Genomic DNA, 19474 nt, shown 5'->3' on the forward strand with positions numbered 1-19474 from the left:
CAACCAACAAACGTGTCCGCAGCAGAACCCTGTGCACATCCCGCAGGAGGAATAGGCAAAACACAGCAATGACTCACTTGATCCTTGGCGGTTGATAAGGCAAATATCTGAGTATTCTAACGAAGTATTTGCTGCACACTGGGACTTTAAGACAAAGCAAAAACAAACTGCAACAAGCATTGGCAGTGCCAATAGGTCTGGTTTATAACTGGCTTACAAGTGGAATTGCTTCTTCATTCACAGTTGAGTTTAGCCACTCCATTGAAGTAGTAATACTTGCACGCTGTTCAGAGTACATGTATTTAAAGATATGTACAAAATACAGGTGGCAAACCAACATATACCCCTCTGCAACTGGTAAAAAAAATGATTATCACTTTGGAAATCTTCACCTCCAAGTGTCTGTCAGATGGGTAACCAACATCAAAACCCTTACCTTCTATGGTAATACCCTAGATTCCATCTAATAAAATATTGGTCTACAGCCCTTAATACAGTTCAATGATAATCCACCTATGAAATTATCCTGATTTTAACACACATTTGGTGTAATTGGCATACTGTCGAGTTAACACTTTTCATAATAAACATATCAGGCCTGGTATCCAACATAAGTTTTCACAAAGAACTAATCAGGACTATATCCTTTGCTTGTTGCCATAAACTCAGGCCTATTGAGTTCTGCATTATATTTTCCACAAGGCAATCCGGAGGCATACAACCAGAAAATTATAAGTAAACACAACATTAAAGTTGGCAAAACAATCAACCCTTTCCAAGAGGTTTAACAATAATTATCAAAGTGCACATCTTCTAACTGCATAGTTTATCTAAAGGGGAATACAGGGTGGAAACCAAAACTCTTGCCAATTCTATAAATTTGTGAGAATCCATGTAACATTACCAGTCTACAGACTTAATTTAACACAGTGTATATAATCCTCATTTAAATATATGTTAGCTTTAGCATATGAGTTTAGTAATAAGTCAGACTGCCTTTGTCATACATTTTTCAAAATAAACAGATTAGTCAAATAGCCACGATCAATGACCTGTCACCATAACGCACTCCGTTCTGTTGTACAGAGGCAAAATTGGTACAGAAGCACTCTTTCAGCAGAAGCACACAAACCTCAGCCCAATCTAAATCTGCGCTTAAAAAAAAAAAAAAAAAACTGTCAAGAAATACCTAAAAATTGCATATCATTCCTTTACTCCATTATTTACTGGTTTGGGCCTTTTGGACTGGCCTCAGTTTGGGTCCTGTGCAAGAAAAAATAAATAAGCAAGCATTTACAATGCAATGGGTCTCGCGTTTGCTCGAGTTAGAGCTGTCAACGTTGTAAATTCCTAACTGGACTTTTCTTGCCACTTAAATTGAAAATGAAAAGTAAAACAGTTGACATAAGCGAGCCGATTCAAAGACCCACAGCCGCCATGAGCACGAAGGAGAGACACAAAAGGAGAAAGAAGTTTGCTCGCAGTCAAAAGTATCACCAAACATGAGATTATCTGTGTAACAGTGTCGATGGCCAAGGCGGTAACAAACCTGCCCCAATGAGAGACAAACGTAAAGCGTTCACCAATGATAACGAATGATTTTTTTTACAAGGCAAGCCCACAAACAAGTGACAGTGATAAGCGTGCGGTGGGCGTGGTTAAAAGCCCACAGATAGATTGCAACACATCAGAGCGCTTGCGTGCTCAACCTAAAAAAGAAAAAACTAAGTGTTGCGAGACACGTGGTAGTACTGTATTTAAGAGGTCGACAGCGAATATACGGTTTCTGAACCACAATTTGGAAGCCTAGAAACTAAGCCCAAGGCCAAAGGAAGCCACATGGAACTACACCATCATGCTCCAAAATGCTCTCTTTGGGCTGGTTCAGGAAAGGTGAGCACCGAGAAAGAGGTCCACCATCTCACTTTGTGCTGATCACATGCTTCTGAAAATGATTTCGCAATGAAAAAAAGTGCACATTGTAGACGCCATTTCAACAGCTGCCATGATTCCGTAATAGACGAGCAACATTTCGATAAGTCCAGTGAACACAGCGCGTGAAACATAGTTGAAGTGTTGTAGAGCAAAGAAAACCCCAGCGGTCATCACTCACGAGAAGGAATGACACTTTCAAATGTTTGTAGCAGAACAGATGGCAGCTAAAAACAATACATTAGTAATGTATTTGTTATAAGGAATTCTGCACATGCACCAAAATCGTGCAGTATGTTTTTGGTTTCTTTTCACATATTTTCCAACTGTGCACATGGCGTGCATAACAAAACATTCAAGAAGCAATCAGCAGCGGTGTAACCAGGAAGAAACAGAACATACAGGGAGTGCAGAATTATTAGGCAAATGAGTATTTTGACCACATCATTCTCTTTATGCATGTTGTCTTACTCCAAGCTGTATAGGCTCGAAAGCCTACTACCAATTAAGCATATTAGGTGATGTGCATCTCTGTAATGAGAAGGGGTGTGGTCTAATGACATCAACACCCTATATCAGGTGTGCATAATTATTAGGCAACTTCCTTTCCTTTGGCAAAATGGGTCAAAAGAAGGACTTGACAGGCTCAGAAAAGTCAAAAATAGTGAGATATCTTGCAGAGGGATGCAGCACTCTTAAAATTGCAAAGCTTCTGAAGCGTGATCATTGAACAAAGCGTTTCATTCAAAATAGTCAACAGGGTCGCAAGAAGCGTGTGGAAAAACCAAGGCGCAAAATAACTGCCCATGAACTGAGAAAAGTCAAGCGTGCAGCTGCCACGATGCCACTTGCCACCAGTTTGGCCATATTTCAGAGCTGCAACATCACTGGAGTGCCCAAAAGCACAAGGTGTGCAATACTCAGAGACATGGCCAAGGTAAGAAAGGCTGAAAGACGACCACCACTGAACAAGACACACAAGCTGAAACTTCAAGACTGGGCCAAGAAATATCTCAAGACTGATTTTTCTAAGGTTTTATGGACTGATGAAATGAGAGTGAGTCTTGATGGGCCAGATGGATGGGCCCGTGGCTGGATTGGTAAAGGGCAGAGAGCTCCAGTCCGACTCAGACGCCAGCAAGGTGGAGGTGGAGTACTGGTTTGGGCTGGTATCATCAAAGATGAGCTTGTGGGGCCTTTTCGGGTTGAGGATGGAGTCAAGCTCAACTCCCAGTCCTACTGCCAGTTCCTGGAAGACACCTTCTTCAAGCAGTGGTACAGGAAGAAGTCTACATCCTTCAAGAAAAACATGATTTTCATGAAGGACAATGCTCCATCACACGCGTCCAAGTACTCCACAGCGTGGCTGGCAAGAAAGGGTATAAAAGAAGGAAATCTAATGACACGGCCTCCTTGTTCACCTGATCTGAACCCCATTGAGAACCTGTGGTCCATCATCAAATGTGAGATTTACAAGGAGGGAAAACAGTACACCTCTCTGAACAGTGTCTGGGAGGCTGTGGTTGCTGCTGCACGCAATGTTGATGGTGAACAGATCAAAACACTGACAGAATCCATGGATGGCAGGCTTTTGAGTGTCCTTGCAAAGAAAGGTGGCTATATTGGTCACTGATTTGTTTTTGTTTTGTGTTTGAATGTCAGAAATGTATATTTGTGAATGTTGAGATGTTATATTGGTTTCACTGGTAATAATAAATAATTGAAATGGGTATATATATTTTTTTCTTAAGTTGCCTAATAATTATGCACAGTAATAGTCACCTGCACACACAGATATCCCCCTAACATAGCTAAAACTAAAAACAAACTAAAAACTACTTCCAAAAATATTCAGCTTTGATATTAATGAGTTTTTTGGGTTCATTGAGAACATGGTTGTTGTTCAATAATAAAATTAATCCTCAAAAATACAACTTGCCTAATAATTCTGCACTCCCTGTAATGTACAAAGCAGCCCCTTTACCATCGTAATTTCAGTGGCAGCAACAACGCAAAAATAAACCTGTTCTGCGAAGAAGCGGTTTTGAGTCTCAATGCAGCGTAACGTGTTGCACTTTTTTCTTTTTACAAAGCACCTCCTACCACTCCTCGTGCCTCGCAAAGGTGCGCGAGACACTGAAGGCTCGAGCCAGGTGCCTGGTTCTGGCTCAGCCCGAGCCTTGGCTGGAATTGAGAGCCAGAAATAAACCGTACCTTCATTGGTCTACCTCCCTCTCGTCTTCGTCACCACTTTCTAAAATTCTTCTATATCATGTGATATGCATTTATTAAAAGAATTAAAGACAAAGCATTTACCTTTGACGTAGAGCTGGGACGACTGAAAGGCACCCAGCTAGCAGCCGAATTTTAAACCAAATCCCTGCTAGACCAAATTGTACGCTGCTAGGCAAGTGCCTTATTTCACTGTGCCTCTTCTCCTTTATCGTCGCACGATAGCATCGTGAAGTACAGAGGGAAGATTGTGCGGTGTACATAAAGCTCTTCTGTATAGGTTTTGAAGGAGTTTAATCCTGCTCCACGTAGACTACAAGCCTAGGCCACTGGCGAGGGACACGTGACCCTAACCCGCCTCTTGCTTGGCCTAGGCGATCGCTTTCAGGGCTTCCACGATCATGTTTAGAACATCACTCAGGAAGTGTCACGCAATACAATCTAATGTTCTAAAGGGAAACTCTTACGCATGTTAAAAAGTACACTATTCTGGAGTTTTTAGATGACGCTGTTGCCCGGTTTTATAACTTACGTTGGCGCCTCGGGTCACGTTACGACTTCTAGAGCCAAGCTAGAGCTCTGGCTCGGCTCGCCATCACCCAAGTCCTCGCAGCACAAGGGTGGTACCAACGCCGAAGGCAATGTTAGTTAGTGCGCTACCCTGGCACAGCCGAGGGGCTGAGGTGTCACTGTGGGGACTCAAACCGGTTATTTTCAGATTTAGGACGACTCTCTGCTGTGGGACAAACGCACCGAGCAAAAGAAATCGCACTCACAAAGCACAGCTCGCCAAACCACGAAGCAATGTAGTTTCTGCTCATGCATCGGTGTTGTCAAGTGTGACTGCAGAATCAGAATTATTTGTTCTTCAAATCAAAGGGCTATTCTCTACCTCACTCACACACAACTCATTCATGTTACTAACACAGAATATGTAGCACACATCTACCACTTCCCTGCCTGCTTCCCTCTGTGGGCACACATCTACCACTTCCCTGCCTGCTTCCCTCTGTGGGCACACATCTACCACTTCCCTGCCTGCTTCCCTCTGTGGGCACACATCTACCACTTCCCTGCCTGCTTCCCTCTGTGGATCGCAAAACTGGAGTTTCCACGTGTTCCAATGGTTTTCTTACAAATCGAAGTGCGAACATTCACAGGATGATGTGTTTCACTAAATGTCCTAAAGACGTGTGTTCAAAGTGTGATACAAAGGTTGAGCAGAGCGGTCAATTGTAGGGGTCCATAAGGGGTAGATGGTTGGGTGATATTTTCTTATTCACCAAGATGTAAGCATGGGATTTCAGTGGGCATGTGATGCTGGCAGGAGGGCCTTACCAAATTCTTAAGAATCTAATCTCTGTGGCTAGTTTGATGACTGTTGCCTGGTGGCTAGACTGTGCATGGCGATGACTGCGTAAAATCTGAGGTCTGTTGGTCCTGTCCACACCACCTGTTGTGATGTGGACATTTGAGTTGTACAAGCCGGTGGGAGGTTTGTCACAGTCCGATACCCACCATTAGTGTGCAGTACTGGATCTACATGAGATGCACCAGCATGAAGGTTCAATGGGTGAGTGCAGACGTTGGTATTTTCAGATGTGCTTCTGCTTGGCGCATCTTGGTGTTGGAACAACATAGTAGCCCCCACTAGGACTATTGTCAACAAGAGATTGCCTGTCTAATATCTTCAGCTGCATTTGAGTTCAAGGGAGTTTCAGTGGTTGACACTGTTGGGAGCATCGCAACTGTAGGCTGTATGGCCGAAGTAAGTACAAATCGCTCAAGGTTTGAAGCAATGTATAGCTATCTACACTCTAAGAATTAACACCCTATATGATGATGGTTCATTCTAAAGCGTACGATTTACACGATTGCGAAATGGTGCTTACAATATTTATACATCACATTTTCCTCTATCTGGAATCTCACAGGAGAGTTCTAAAGCAGTACAAAAGCCACATGCAATGGTGTACTTAAGATACTGATAACTACACAAAACCAGTCAACAGTGTTGTCATTAAAGATAGTGCACACATGTTGGGTAAACTCCGAGGTAGAGCTATTGTTGATAGCATTTTATTTTCCCACGGTCTCGGGTATCAATACATCTTTCATTTTTTTTTCTTTAGCAAGTTCAAGTTCCTTTATAGCATCCGTTTCCACCTGTGTAGACAGACTGGGGACAAGCCTCGAGGTGTCAGGCGCATTTCTTTACATTTTCTGGCCGGGTTTACATCAGAATGACATGATGCAGCAGGGGTTACAGTTCACCAGGATGCAAATGAAGAACCGAGTAGTTAGCGTTTTTGCACCTATGGACTAGTCAACGTGTATTGTGTGGCTTTGCTCAATTTTAATTAAATCCGTGGTATAATTTGATTGCTTTAAACATATAAAATACACAGCAGTTTCAACTCTAGTGATTTACTTCTAGTGCTTTTATAGCATCCATGGGCAAAACACTTATTAAATAAAAAATGAAATAATATTTATTCTAGAATAACTATAGACAAGCTACTAATTAAATGAAAAACGAATCCATATTTATTTCAGAATAATCAAACACGAGGTTCTTTCCCATCTCTGAATAGGTGACTAGTCCAGATGAGACCAGCTCATGAAGGATTTTACATTGGGTACAGGAAAAACATCCAAACGCCAGCAACACTGGGAACAACCAATTAGGAAGAAAGTGCTATATTAGAGAAGAAATTAATGATTTTGGTAGCCTGACTGTTGGTACAAAACAATGGCAAGTCAAGTCATTATAACAGAGCCTTTTAGTCTTTCCACAATCTAAAGAGAAAAAGATGGGGGTCAGTGTTTGATGTGCGTCCGATTAAGGGGGCACGTCTGTGTAGGTTTTGGGCGTGGACTCTTAGAAGAAGCTTGGAGGTCTGCACTGTGCAGTGAAAGACTGCAGGAAGGAAGTTCAGCTGGTCAGCTTAATTTTCCATACGAGACCTGCATAATACCCTGCCCCTTAATATGTAAAAGTAAGTAAAATCCTCTTGTCTTCTGCAGCATGGAGTACACAGAAGGATACCCGCCCCCCTCACTGTGCTGCTGTTCTCACATTACCTCATGCAGATCACCCCCCGCCCTACCCTCTTCACTGGTCGGATACTACAACCAGGTCAACTGGCGAGAGTATTTTGCACTAAAGCCAGAAGCCTTCAAGAGAGAAACATGCCTTAGTATAATGCTCAGGCCAACATTTCCATGGCATGCCTGCAGAGGGCTGGGACAGAATTCTTCTTAGTTTGTTGATGTACACCATGGCCCTGTTGTTGCTCAGGGCAGTGCAGCTGACCATAAAGATCAAAGCTCGATAGTTCAGGGCCAGAGGCAGGAAATCCTCAGTGCTTGGAAGGTCGCACTTCTGATTCTGCGCCTCTGCTGCACGAAGGCTCATGGGAACTACTTGTACGGGATCCTTTTACGCTCGTTCTCTCTTCCTTGTTGCTCCTTTGCTTATTGAGTTCCATCCATTATTGCTCGATTTTCACACATTAATACCAGAATCTCACAAAACATCTTCAAGGATTTGATCTACTCGTGCAGATGGAATGGCTGGAGTATGTTTAGATGGGCTTAGAGCACCGCCATCAAGTCCGTTTTTAGTGTTTGCAATTATGATTGTTTAGGTCATGGAGTGAACTGCTTCTCTTAAGGGTCACTTACCAACTCCATCCTCACTAGGTATCCCTCGAACTCACCAGAAATCTAAAGACAGAACAACTGATCATTAACATGGCCTGGAAGACACCAAAGGCCACACTCTCACAAAACGGAAATAAATCTCCCCTAATGATGGTAATCAGAACTATTTGTGCCACTATCTCTCTCTGCATCTATATATACACATTTGCAGCAAGACAATATGAGCAGCCCTGCCATACAAGACACTAACACAATTTAGAACTACGTACTATACAACACAACATATGCCACACTGCATTCTCACACTTCTCCAACCACACCCTTAGCGCCTCGCAAGCTTAAAGGTTCCATCCCTCACCCCCTTTTGCCAGTTGTATAGGCATGCTAAACACACATCAACATACTTTCCACATTGCCACACCAGAGACCCAGGGTCTTCAATCCAAGTTCACCAATAGAGTAGCATGCTACCTATCTGAAAATGTGCTTTAATGACTCACCAGGGTTATGAAGCACTAAACAAATGCAGCCCCATTACAAGAGTTAGAACAGTGACATGCAGTGGGATGTCAAAGCTTCTGCAAGTAGATTACTTAAATCAAACATTCTGCAACAGGATAGGAGGTTGGACAGTGCACAACAGGCTAACTCGGCAGTCGTGTTGGAACTCAGAGTGCTGTGACTTTAAACTAAATTTAAACTTAGCAAGGAGCAGTCAATTTGGGATGACCAACTAAAAACCATTGGAACTTGATAGAATGGGCAAATCTACTTTCCTGGCTACACACCTCAATAAAACAAAATCAGACTATTATGTGATGGAAGTGTCGCCTTTGACTACCAAAAAACAGACCAGGTCACCCTAATGGCAGGTTGTGTGCTAGGCAAGTACCTATTAACCCTAACAAACTGGTAAATTGGTGCGTGGACAGAACTGGCACTCTTCATCAACCCCACCTCCCCCCCAAAAACCCTCAACCAAAAGAAGAATGCTAAACACTCCAGAGCCCTCTCTCGTCCTCCACCACCTTCAAATATCCACCAACAGAAGGGTTATTTAAACGGTAATGTCGTTAGTAGTGAACTGTCAATTAAAAGAGCTGGGATGAATAAACACAGAACTATCTGTCAAGTGCTTTAACCGATACAGCGTCTTCCTCAAGTACCAATTAGACACCCTAACGCAGGAGACTGTCAGGACAGCCAGAAACAATGTAAATGAGTTCCATCCAGAATCCGTGTACACAAGAGGCATTTTTATGCAGATATCCTGAAAACGTGTCATAGATCCAAGATCTCCTGTTCTTACGTTAGACACTCTTGCAGTGCACCCACCCAATTGCAGAGGTCGTATACTGTGGAAGAAGACTCTTGTCGTCGTCCCTTTTATTTAGTTTTTTTAGTCGTCTGCCCACTCCAGTGAAAACAGCAGCACTTTCTCCTGCGTCCTTACTCTTAAATAACTCCAAGGTGCAGGCATTCTAACTAGGATATCGAAGTTCAGCCCCAGCCCGCCTCTCCAGGGAAATGTACCATTTTCTGCGCTTTGTTCACTTGTTCTCCACACCAAGGGCGTTAACGGCAGGCTGCACGCCAATAAAAGAACTACAGAAGATTATTATGATAAACAGGGAAGGCTCAAGAAGCCATTCAATTTCGCAGTGTCCATACCACATATCTGGCGCCAGACAGGAAGCCCCTTCTGCCGACCAAAGAAACAACGGACAACACTTGACAAAACCTAGCACAATGGTGATCTGAAAGCAGGCCTCTGGAGCAACAGGCGTTCTCTCCTACCAGAGACAGTCCCACCGAAGCGCTCTGTTTATCTGTGTTCAGGCAGCGCCGCCCAAACAGGCAGAACGGCGAGCTACAACCCCGGAAGTAAGCCCTTACATCTGGTAAAGCAGTAGAGGTATGCGGGGCGCTGGACCAATAATTCCCGGCACCGCAGGAAAGTACACTAAACATTTCTCGCGATATCAAAAGAAGTCCGACAGTCTCCAATGTCGGGATATCGATTCAGAAGCCGAAAATAATCCTCGTACAGACCAACTCACACCTACCTCCGTTCCTCCAAGAACACTCCGGCGTTTGACGTGAAATAATCCACAGAACTGCACAAGTGTCCTCGAAGCCGAGCAGCTCGCGCACGACTGCGAGCTCCCACCTTCCGCGGCGTTTCTCCCCTTCAAAACACCATCCGCCCGGTAAGTCGCGCTGACTCAACGAGGGTGGGAAGGTGTTATGCAAAGAGTAAACAGTGCATCACTGCAGGCCCATTGGTTCCAGCCTGACTCATGCCTTCCTCCTCGCGTTCCTGGCTGCCTTAAAATGGAAGGGCGAAGGTGGAGGGGGTGGCACGACGCACAGGAGCCGTGTCCCCGCACAGCACAGCCCCCGCCGAGCGGCGCAGGCGGCAGCGGGACCGGTTCCTGAAAGCAGGTCACTGACTGACTGACTGACACACACACACACACACACACACGAGACACAGGGTGCCTTACTGCCACACAGCCAGGGTATCGTTAGTGAGGGGTTGCTAGAGATGAACAATTCAGAAATGAGCTCCAGTAGGATTACGGCTTTTAGTGTACACTTGGCTGCATGGAATACATAAACAAAATGTAGGAGTAAAGCAGCAGATTTACCACAGCACAATCTTTCCACGAGCGCTCTAACATCTACAGTCCCCAAAGCATATCTGCCACTGGGAGTAAAATATACATTAATGCGATTAATTCTCTTTCAGCTCCTTGTGGAGGTATAAAAAAAACAAAAAAAAAAACAAAAAAAACTGCATCTGCTGCAAAATCGGGTTTTCCCAAATATTCCCTGCTAAGGAAAGGGAGCTTGTTGGTGATCACTGCAACATGTAGGACCACCCGCCAGAACAGATTTACAAGTTAGCCACACCTGCGGATTTTCACATTAATAATTTCATGGCGTAACAGTAAAATTAAGGTTGCAACACTTATTCTCGCACATGCTTTTTAGCCTATGTGGAAGTTACTGCACAAAACGTTAATAGATCGAGGCGAATAACAAAAGATTAAGTTAACCAAGAGGCTAGCCTGTGCTTCGCTGTAGCAAATTGTCGGAACTCAAGATTTTTCAGTTACCGGGAAATGATGAATAGCCCTTCTATGTACACCCCCGAGGTCTCAGTTTGGTTGATATCTGCTTATCAGAGACCCCCAAACGCCTAAACGATGACCTCGTTCACATCTTATGTAGTAAGAATAAATATACCAGCAAGATGCTTTTTAATGAACAATTAACTGCACGTCAAATTGAGGCCTAGAATGAAGTCTTGTAACCCCTGAATACATACATCACCAAATACAATCTCCATCAAACACTCCTCCCCACAAGACTTCTAATTTTACTGTTTTCTGCCATACAGGTATGTAAATCGACTAGTTAATGAAAGGCTTAGAGCAGTGTAAAAAGCTAAACACAATCACCTGCCAACATTTTGAACTTCAAGGACCATGCTTCCCCTGACTTTACTTGGGCACATTTTGTTGTTTTCAATATCTATTCCGCACTCTCACAACTAAGTGCGGACATTGAGCTAGAAGGGCTATAAAAGACACTACCCTGTAGCCACTGGTTAATAACCCCTTTTCAAACTGTTTGCTCGACTGCAGGAAGGGTCAACATTAACATGTACTTTATTTGTGTGCAGGTTGGTAAAGGAAATACAAAGTTTTAGCCAGTTTGCAAGGCATTCACACAAGATCCAACAGGTAATAAATAGCACATGGGGCAGGCTAGGATGGTCGGACACGCAAGTTTCATTCATAAACTTACCTCCACAAACAGGATTGTTAAAGCATTAACTTGAAGACCTAAAAAAAAAAAGAAATAATGAATTGTGTTAAGTAAAGTAAAATGAACTGGTACTTGTGTCTACAAATTATACCTTAGATGTTTGGTTTCACAGTACTAAGATCAGGAGAGCAGAGCAATCATTTATAAACACATTTGGTTTGTATAATTATCGCCGCATTTAATTCTAGATCCATGTGCCTTTTAACTGATTAGGACATTGTGAAAGAGATCAATGCTTCAAGTAAAATGCTTAGTATATTTAATATAGTGTTCACTTTATAGGCTTTGATCATTTCAAAGTTCTTCAAAAAATCTGGCATTATATTTACCCAATTCAAAGATGGTTTAAAAAACAATTCACAAAGGTAGTGCACGTAAAAGACTGAGCATGTTTTGTACATTATGGTGAATTAGCACGACTTTCCACTATGAGAATGATATATTGAAAGTTCTAATCATATGTTCATGAAAGGCAGAAAGTGATGAGTTTCCCGCCTGCCTCCCCCTCTCCCTCCTCCCTCCTCTTGAGATGTCCCCTCACCTACTCGGCTAATGACCTCTCGCCCACACTAACTCTATCAATGTTGGTTTGGAAAGTTCAAGTCTTGGCTTTAGAAGGGTGTCTGTCCTGGAGCACTGCATATGCGCACATGGGATGGGTGGAACCATGGCAGGATGACTAAGTATAACGGACAGAAAGCGAGCGGCCGTCCAGAGTTCAGAAAAACACATTCTCCACCATGCTGGCCCACGCAATGCTACGAAGCATCCTTGAACAAAAGAGTTGGTGGTACTGTTCCCCCTAATGAGTAATCACTGCCTTCAAAGCAGACACCATCACTGAAGAGAACAAATTAAATCAAAACCGGTATCAAGGTTAATGCACAAATACTGAAATTAGGACATGGTAAAAGGAAGAACTATTTTAGGTGTACGGAAAGTTATCCAAGTAAGTATGTGCTGCAGAGACTCGTGGTTTTTATAAGGTTTTGGAGGCTAATGTAAGTCTCCTAACTGGGAACAATAAACTGCATGTTAGTGAGAGGTACCTGAGGTACAACTTAGTTGCCTCAAGACCCAGCAGTACAAGACACAAGCTGCTAGCGGTGCCAGTCAAATGCAGCCTCATAGCCAATCACCTCCGTACCTACCACCTTAGGTCCAACCAACATATTGAACAGTCTGCAAACTTAAAAAAGTATTATCCAACAGTCCGCAATCCACTAGGCCCCCAGCATGGGCCGTATGTGTCACAGTAGTACTGTTTCATACAGGAATAATGTGTGGCCGCTGCCCTCCACAAGGCAGGACTGATAAAGTAGGAGAAGCAATTCAAAGTAAAAGGAGAACACCACATTCAAAAAAGTAGGGCACCAATACCTGTCTAGAGGGACTTCAAGACACAGAAAGCAATTCAACTATCATATGACCCGAACTGCCTATTCTGCTCCAAAAAAAAAAAAACTACCCTCCACCACAACTTGCCTTTGTATCTGCTTACAAATAACTGGAACATGGCCATCTAAACATGGACAACTAAAACGAAAAGCTGTGTTGCCTTCTCACTTCTCTCCAACCACACCAATCCCCTTAATCAAGAAGTCTCACAAGGGTAGCCCATCTTTCACCTCGATGCCTCGAATACTGCTCCAGCCCAACACAAAAAGCATTCTTAGAGCAAACCATGACATATCACAGCAAGAGGAAGCAATGACTTAAAACCCTCCACCTTCACATTTCCCCCAACGCCCCATCCCTCCCACACTCTCCCCCAGCCCGCCCCCCCTTACCGGCCCACCATTTCACCATAATCTGTCCGACTCCCCAGTCGACATTACAGTATTAGGGACTGGAGAACGGTTTATTTTGTATTGCCTAGCTACCCTCTGCTAAGGGCTGCAGAAACTCAACTGGGTACAACGTTCAACATATATGAATCGCCCAGACCAACCACCCCCCTAGAAATAAGTATGAAAACAAGGAAGGTAAATAGTAAAAGCAGGAGTATTGCACTGGTAAAAACACAATGCCGAGGCAGAAATTACAGCTCTGGAACTACCATATCCTGTAAGCGTTTATTTTCCTACACGGCAAGACGGGTATCTTCAGCATCAGACACACAGGAAGTGCTAAATGAGTTATGTGGTATGCACACAAAATGACAGGAGGCTCAGCCAGCCTTTTCGTCCCTTTTACGTTTTAGAAATGACTTATGAGCCAAACACATCCGCCTGATTAATGATGAGTAATGAGCAGAGCCGGGTCACCCACAGAAAATGTACAACCACACCTCTCCTCTCCTCTCCTCTAACCCCAGGTGTAATCAAGTTCACTGCCACAGGTTGCATGAACACCGCTCAAAGATTTGTTTTCATCTACTTCTCTGACCCACCATTGAAGTATTCCACAACTGCCGGCAGCGAGGGGCGTTTAAGCCTCCGCAGCCCATTTGCACACATGGAAGACGAATCACCAACCTGGCAATGGGCACTAAATGCAAGCATGTGATGGGACACCAACATTAATTCTTTATTTTAGAGGGACCACTGCTCTACCTGTGGGTGGGAAGCGGATTCCTACTTGATGCCAGATCCAACATGTTATTCTGCAAAGTGAGGAGGAGCAACTGAGGTCTACAAACTGTCAGAGGACAGGAAGAATTTTATAGTGACATTCCTTATACTCAAGCCTAGAATTCGGCTTAAAAACATGGATACATTGGTAATAACTTACATATAGACAAAGTGGCAACTCCAATAACATTCTTAAACAATACAAACCTTCACTTTGAATGGAAATCATATCATAATGAACATAAAATAAAAATAGTCTATTTACTGGAAATGATTGCTAGGCGTTGTGTCTGTTGTAATGAAAAACGGACGATTATTATATGAATTAAACTGGTTACTCATTTCATAAACCACCTCAAATCATGCAACTTATTGCTTTTTGAATGACGTCTCAGACAATCAAAGAATGGGGTTTTCATTCCCAGGTCTATTTTATGACCATCACTAGTCTCCAGTAGCAGTGGATGTCGTGAGAAGGGGGTCAGAGTTAGGATCATGAGGTCCAAGTTAGGAGGAATGGTGCTCGTCCCCTCAAGAGGCACTCTTATTCAGATTGAGCTCCTCCTCTTGAACGGTATATGTGCAGATTCAAAATAGGGGCACACAGCCAGGACGATGAGCAGCAGTTGAAAAGAGCACTAGTTTCAATGGTTGGAGGTTGAACATCTCTCCAAAGATGATGCAACAGCCAGCGACTGAGGCTGGAAGCCAGCGGCTCTAGAGTCCCTTGAAGACTTTTGATCATATATTGATCAAAACATGGTCTCGTGTGGGGAAAAGATTAAGGACCAACAGTGAAGGAGAAGCATCAAAGGAGAGCTTGGAGGAGTAGAAGATGCCTCAAGCCCCAGGGATGAAATGGATCAACACAATCTAAACTACATTTGCAAGTGCAAAACCTACAAACAGATCCACTCCTTGAGGCAAGCTATTGCTCTTTATAAATCTTAACTGGCAAACTGTAGAATTTTTAGTTTTAGTGACCTCAACGACCCCACAAAAGATTGAGGCATATAAATTATGTTTTACATTAAAATATACTTCAGTAGTCGATCTACTTCTCCACCAACATCATGTACCAACTTGTCTTCTAAGTCTTTGCAAATTCTCTGAAAAAAGTGTTGTTTTACAGCATGGGATGGTACTAACCAGAACTTAAAGAAATCCATGAAATATTTCAGGTATCACAAACGAGAGGCAAATAGGGACACCAGATTATATACACAGATACAACAGGTCCAAGCTTGCGTCATGTAATTCGGAGAGAACTCACAATTGTTTTACCGCCTGTAGCGGATCATTACAGATTCTGACGGCAGAGACGCACACGCACTACGATGTGAGGAGGTGGAGCACAGCAGCAGAGCAGTGTGCCGGCAGGCAGGCTCTGGGCTGCTGGTAAGTTCCAGGAGGAGCAAAGCGGCACGACCGTGAAGCGCTGTGAAAGGACGCCGCAAGTCGTGGGGGAACCGCAGGAAGGACGCCCGCCTCCTTCCTCCCACTCTAAGAACGCAAAGCGGCAGTGATGTGAAAAAGAAGTTGCCTGTCGCAGCAGCGGCAGTGCTGCGAAAAGATGCCGCAAGTCACCGCAGGAAGGAGGGTCGCCCCCTTCTCCCGCTCCAGGAAGAACAAAGCGGCAGTAGAAATAAGGGTGTCCAGCATCTGAACGCAAAGAGCTTGAACTCTATTCTCCCATTTCTCCAAAAGGACCCATGTGAGAAATTGGTGGTCAAGGCGGGAAATCTTCTTGGTACCAACAATAATACCTCTCAAGGTTCCGCCCAGGGTAATGTCTGTTTCCAGATCAACACAGTCCTTTCTGAATCCTTTACGTGCCTCGAAAGAATTCGCTCGTCTATTTTGGAACTCCTCAAAAAAATCCATAAAAAATTCTGATCACACAAGATATTCTTGTTTCCATACTGAAGGTTCTATTAGTAAAACAAAATGCGAGCCACCCTCCAGACGAGTCAGCCAGTACGACCGTAAAGGATATATGTCAAGGATTGGGACTAAACATAAATGGTACCTGTTTGCAGTCCTCAAGTGCTGGAAATTTGACGAACATAGGTGATATGTCCACCCACTCCAATAAAGGAACCCAAGCAGGAAAAACAACTGGATAAAACAGTTTCAACGCTAGTGAATCCAGCTTCCCAAGAGAGAGGTATATTCTCTGGACAACCTTTTTCTCCAGCGTGTATCACTCCACCATTGGTTCAAGATGTTCAGAAAGAGGAACCCACTCTAAATAACCGAGCGGCTCCATTCCCAATTTTCCTTCCCAAAGATCACTGCTCCTCAAAGTTGATGGAACAGAATGAAATAGAGATGGAAAAGACCGTAAATGAATTAAAACAAGAGGGGAAAACGGCGGGGAAAAAAAGTAACCGGCAAATCTCTAAAAAGAAGGCAAGGAAGATTACGTTTGAGGAAAGGGAGCAGGTGGAATATATACGGACGCATTGGAACAGGTTCCCTTAATGGAGAACATCCAGAACGGGACTAAGGAGGCGTTTCCTGTTTTACAGCAAATGCCAGATATGGGTTCATTGCGAAATTACCGACAAAATCGACTTTCCGGTGATTCCTAATGCCACATTTTAGTCAATCGATGTAATCTCGCCTAGCACTGCCCCATTAAGAACTATGGACACCTGGTCTAGATTAGTCACTCAGAATGTGGGAGAAAAATCCAAAAGGGATAATATCGTCATTAGGCATATGGAGTTAACGGATAGCTTGGAGTTTTTCACTATATTTGACTCTAATATAAGTCTAAATTGTTCCTTTTTACTGTTGTGTTTTTTGGAAATATAGGAACTCAAATTAATTGAAAGTAGCAATATTGTGCGGGTCCTTCTTGACAACAGTAGAGGGGGGTGTAAGGCTAAGGTATGGTTTACCTCTAAAACCATTTTGAAACTAATTTTGGTCAACTGTGCCCAACTCCAACGCAGAGGTATAGACGTTTGGGATAAGTTAACACACCTTGGCGGGCAGTATTCTACTCATTGTCTAGACTCCACAAATAGTAACGTGAATCGGGTGAGGGTGGAGGAATGTTAGTCATCCTCTGGTGAAAATGTGCAAGCTTCTTTAATCCAGGGTGCAAGGGTAGTGAAGGTTTTGGAAGGTCCCATATATCTGGGTACCAGTCCTAAACATGAAAATTGGAATTGGTTAGCGGGGGCCCTGAACAGGTCTCGGTTGAAGGGCAAGCTGAAACAGTCAAGTTACTAACACTGACCTCTCATTGGTCTCTTGGAATGCTGCAGGATTAAGGAAACATCCAGGAAAATTAAATGTAATTTGCTCATTGAAGATCGACCTGATATGCATTCAAGAGATGTGGTGTTTAAATGACTTCATGCCAGGGTTATACGGTCTTAAGTAAAAAAAAAAACAACAACAAAAAAACCCTCCCTTCAAAAAAAGGGCGCGCTAAAGGGGGTATAGCCATGCTTTTAAGAGATAGATATAACTGGGAATTTGATAGCCTCCCCGTGACTACAACTTTTTTCCAAATAGTAAGAGTACATGTTACCGGGGAGAAGGGTGAGAAATTCCCTTTCGTAAATGCATATATCCCCCCCCTGAAATGGAATTCAACCCTATTTTTTAACAGTTGCTTAACCAAGTCTTTGCTTTAGGAAGAGTTCTGTTGACTTAATTATAATGGGGGATTTAAATTGTAAAATCTCAAATTCCTCGCTCCACATCTTTTGTGACCCAGAAAGGGTGAAAGCACTGAATATCCCTCCTTTCCTTTTTCCGCCCAGAATTAGGACAGACAAAAGAGGACTAATCTTATTGAAAGGTCTGAGGTCCTGTAGCAGTATTTCATTGAATGGGTGTTTTTGTTCAGACTCGCCCGCGGCCTACACTCAGAAGTCCCCTATGAGTAATTCCATTATAGACTATATTTGCACCTCGTAAAATATCGCTCAAAGATTTGAGGATATGGAAATAATAGATACCCTGTATAGTGACCATATGATTCTAAAACTTAACTTAAAAATGCAGCTGGGGCAGTAGATCCTTTGTCTATAAAGGGCGTTAACCTTGGAGTTAATGGGGAAAAATAGGAGAATGTTTTAATCAACAGCTAAAATAACATTGATAAAGCCATTGTTGGAAAATATTGTGGGAAACCTGGAGGTTTGGGGGAAGGATGTCTTAATATATTTTCCCAAAATAATGAAACACATTATTACGTGTAATCAGCCTGAGCGTTGTATAACTGGAATCAAAAAAGTTCAGCTGCCCTTAGTGAATCTGAATAGAGAAATTAACAAGTTAGTAAATCGACAGTTGGAGTGTAAGACTATGGAAATGAGTAGGAAAATATCACTTCTTAAGAGAAGATCGGAGTTGAAACTGGCCACTCGAAGGAAAGAAGCGGATCACAGGTGGATAGCACTGAGGGAAGCAGCTGCAAAGAGAAGCCCTAGTCCATTTTAGGCCATTATTTCTGAGGGGTGCAGAAACCGTAAAACCCTTTTTGCCCCCTGATAACAGAGGAAGACTGGAAGCTGTATATCAAGGTCCTTTATGCTGAAAACCGGGTCGGGGACCCTGGGAGAGTAGTGATAGTATTAAACGAAGGGGGAGAAATGGATAATACGGGTGCACCTACTGTGGCTGAATTAGAGGGGATTATAAATTCAATGCACTCATCAGCAACAAATGGCAAAAAGGGAGCCCTCGCTTTCGGCAAGACTTCTCCACCCAGTATTTTGGGCCTCCTATTCTCAAGGCAACATCCTGGAATCTTGGACGGGTAGTATAATACTTCCCCTTATATAAAAAGGTAGATACAACAGCACAGTTACATTACCAACAAATTGCTTTATTAGATGCAACGGGAAAGATTTTTGCGAAAAGCATCTTAATGCAATTAACTGAATGGGTTGAGGAAAATGGTATTCTTCCAATGTCCAATAATTGACAAATGCCCAGACTATGGGGGAATACTATATGCTGCATTTATTGATTACTCCACAGCATTGGACAGGTGGACAGGAAAATCCTGTAGAGAAAACTTCAGGAAATAGGGGTTCCGCCCTGCCTCCTGCGATTGGTGATTGCAGTGCACTCTTCAAATTTGTGTAAAGTCCTCATGGGTGGAGAGCAGGGATTGTCCTCAAAATCTTTAACCAAAAATGGCCTGAAACAGGGCTGTCTATTGGCTCCACTGTTTTTTTTCCCTTTACATCTACGATCTCCCCAAA

General features: G+C 43.2%; 1 protein-coding gene across 6 annotated transcripts in view; it reads right to left on the reverse strand.

Moving 5' to 3' along the window:
- Nucleotides 1–19474, reverse strand: part of PELI1 (pellino E3 ubiquitin protein ligase 1) — a 215584-nt gene that overhangs the window by 132144 nt on the left and 63966 nt on the right. For 2 of the 6 annotated variants that reach the window (XM_069234240.1, XM_069234237.1), the window contains exon 2: nt 11647–11684. The exons of 2 other annotated variants lie outside the window; for them this stretch is intronic. The gene's annotated coding sequence lies outside the window, so the exon portion shown is untranslated. Of the gene's footprint in view, nt 1–9896; nt 10058–11646; nt 11685–19474 lie in introns of those variants that run through there. 2 more of the 6 variants (XM_069234241.1, XM_069234238.1) reach the window with 2 other exon arrangements.

The sequence above is a fragment of the Pleurodeles waltl genome, chromosome 5 (assembly GCF_031143425.1).
Source record: "Pleurodeles waltl isolate 20211129_DDA chromosome 5, aPleWal1.hap1.20221129, whole genome shotgun sequence".
NCBI lineage: Eukaryota > Metazoa > Chordata > Amphibia > Caudata > Salamandridae > Pleurodeles > Pleurodeles waltl.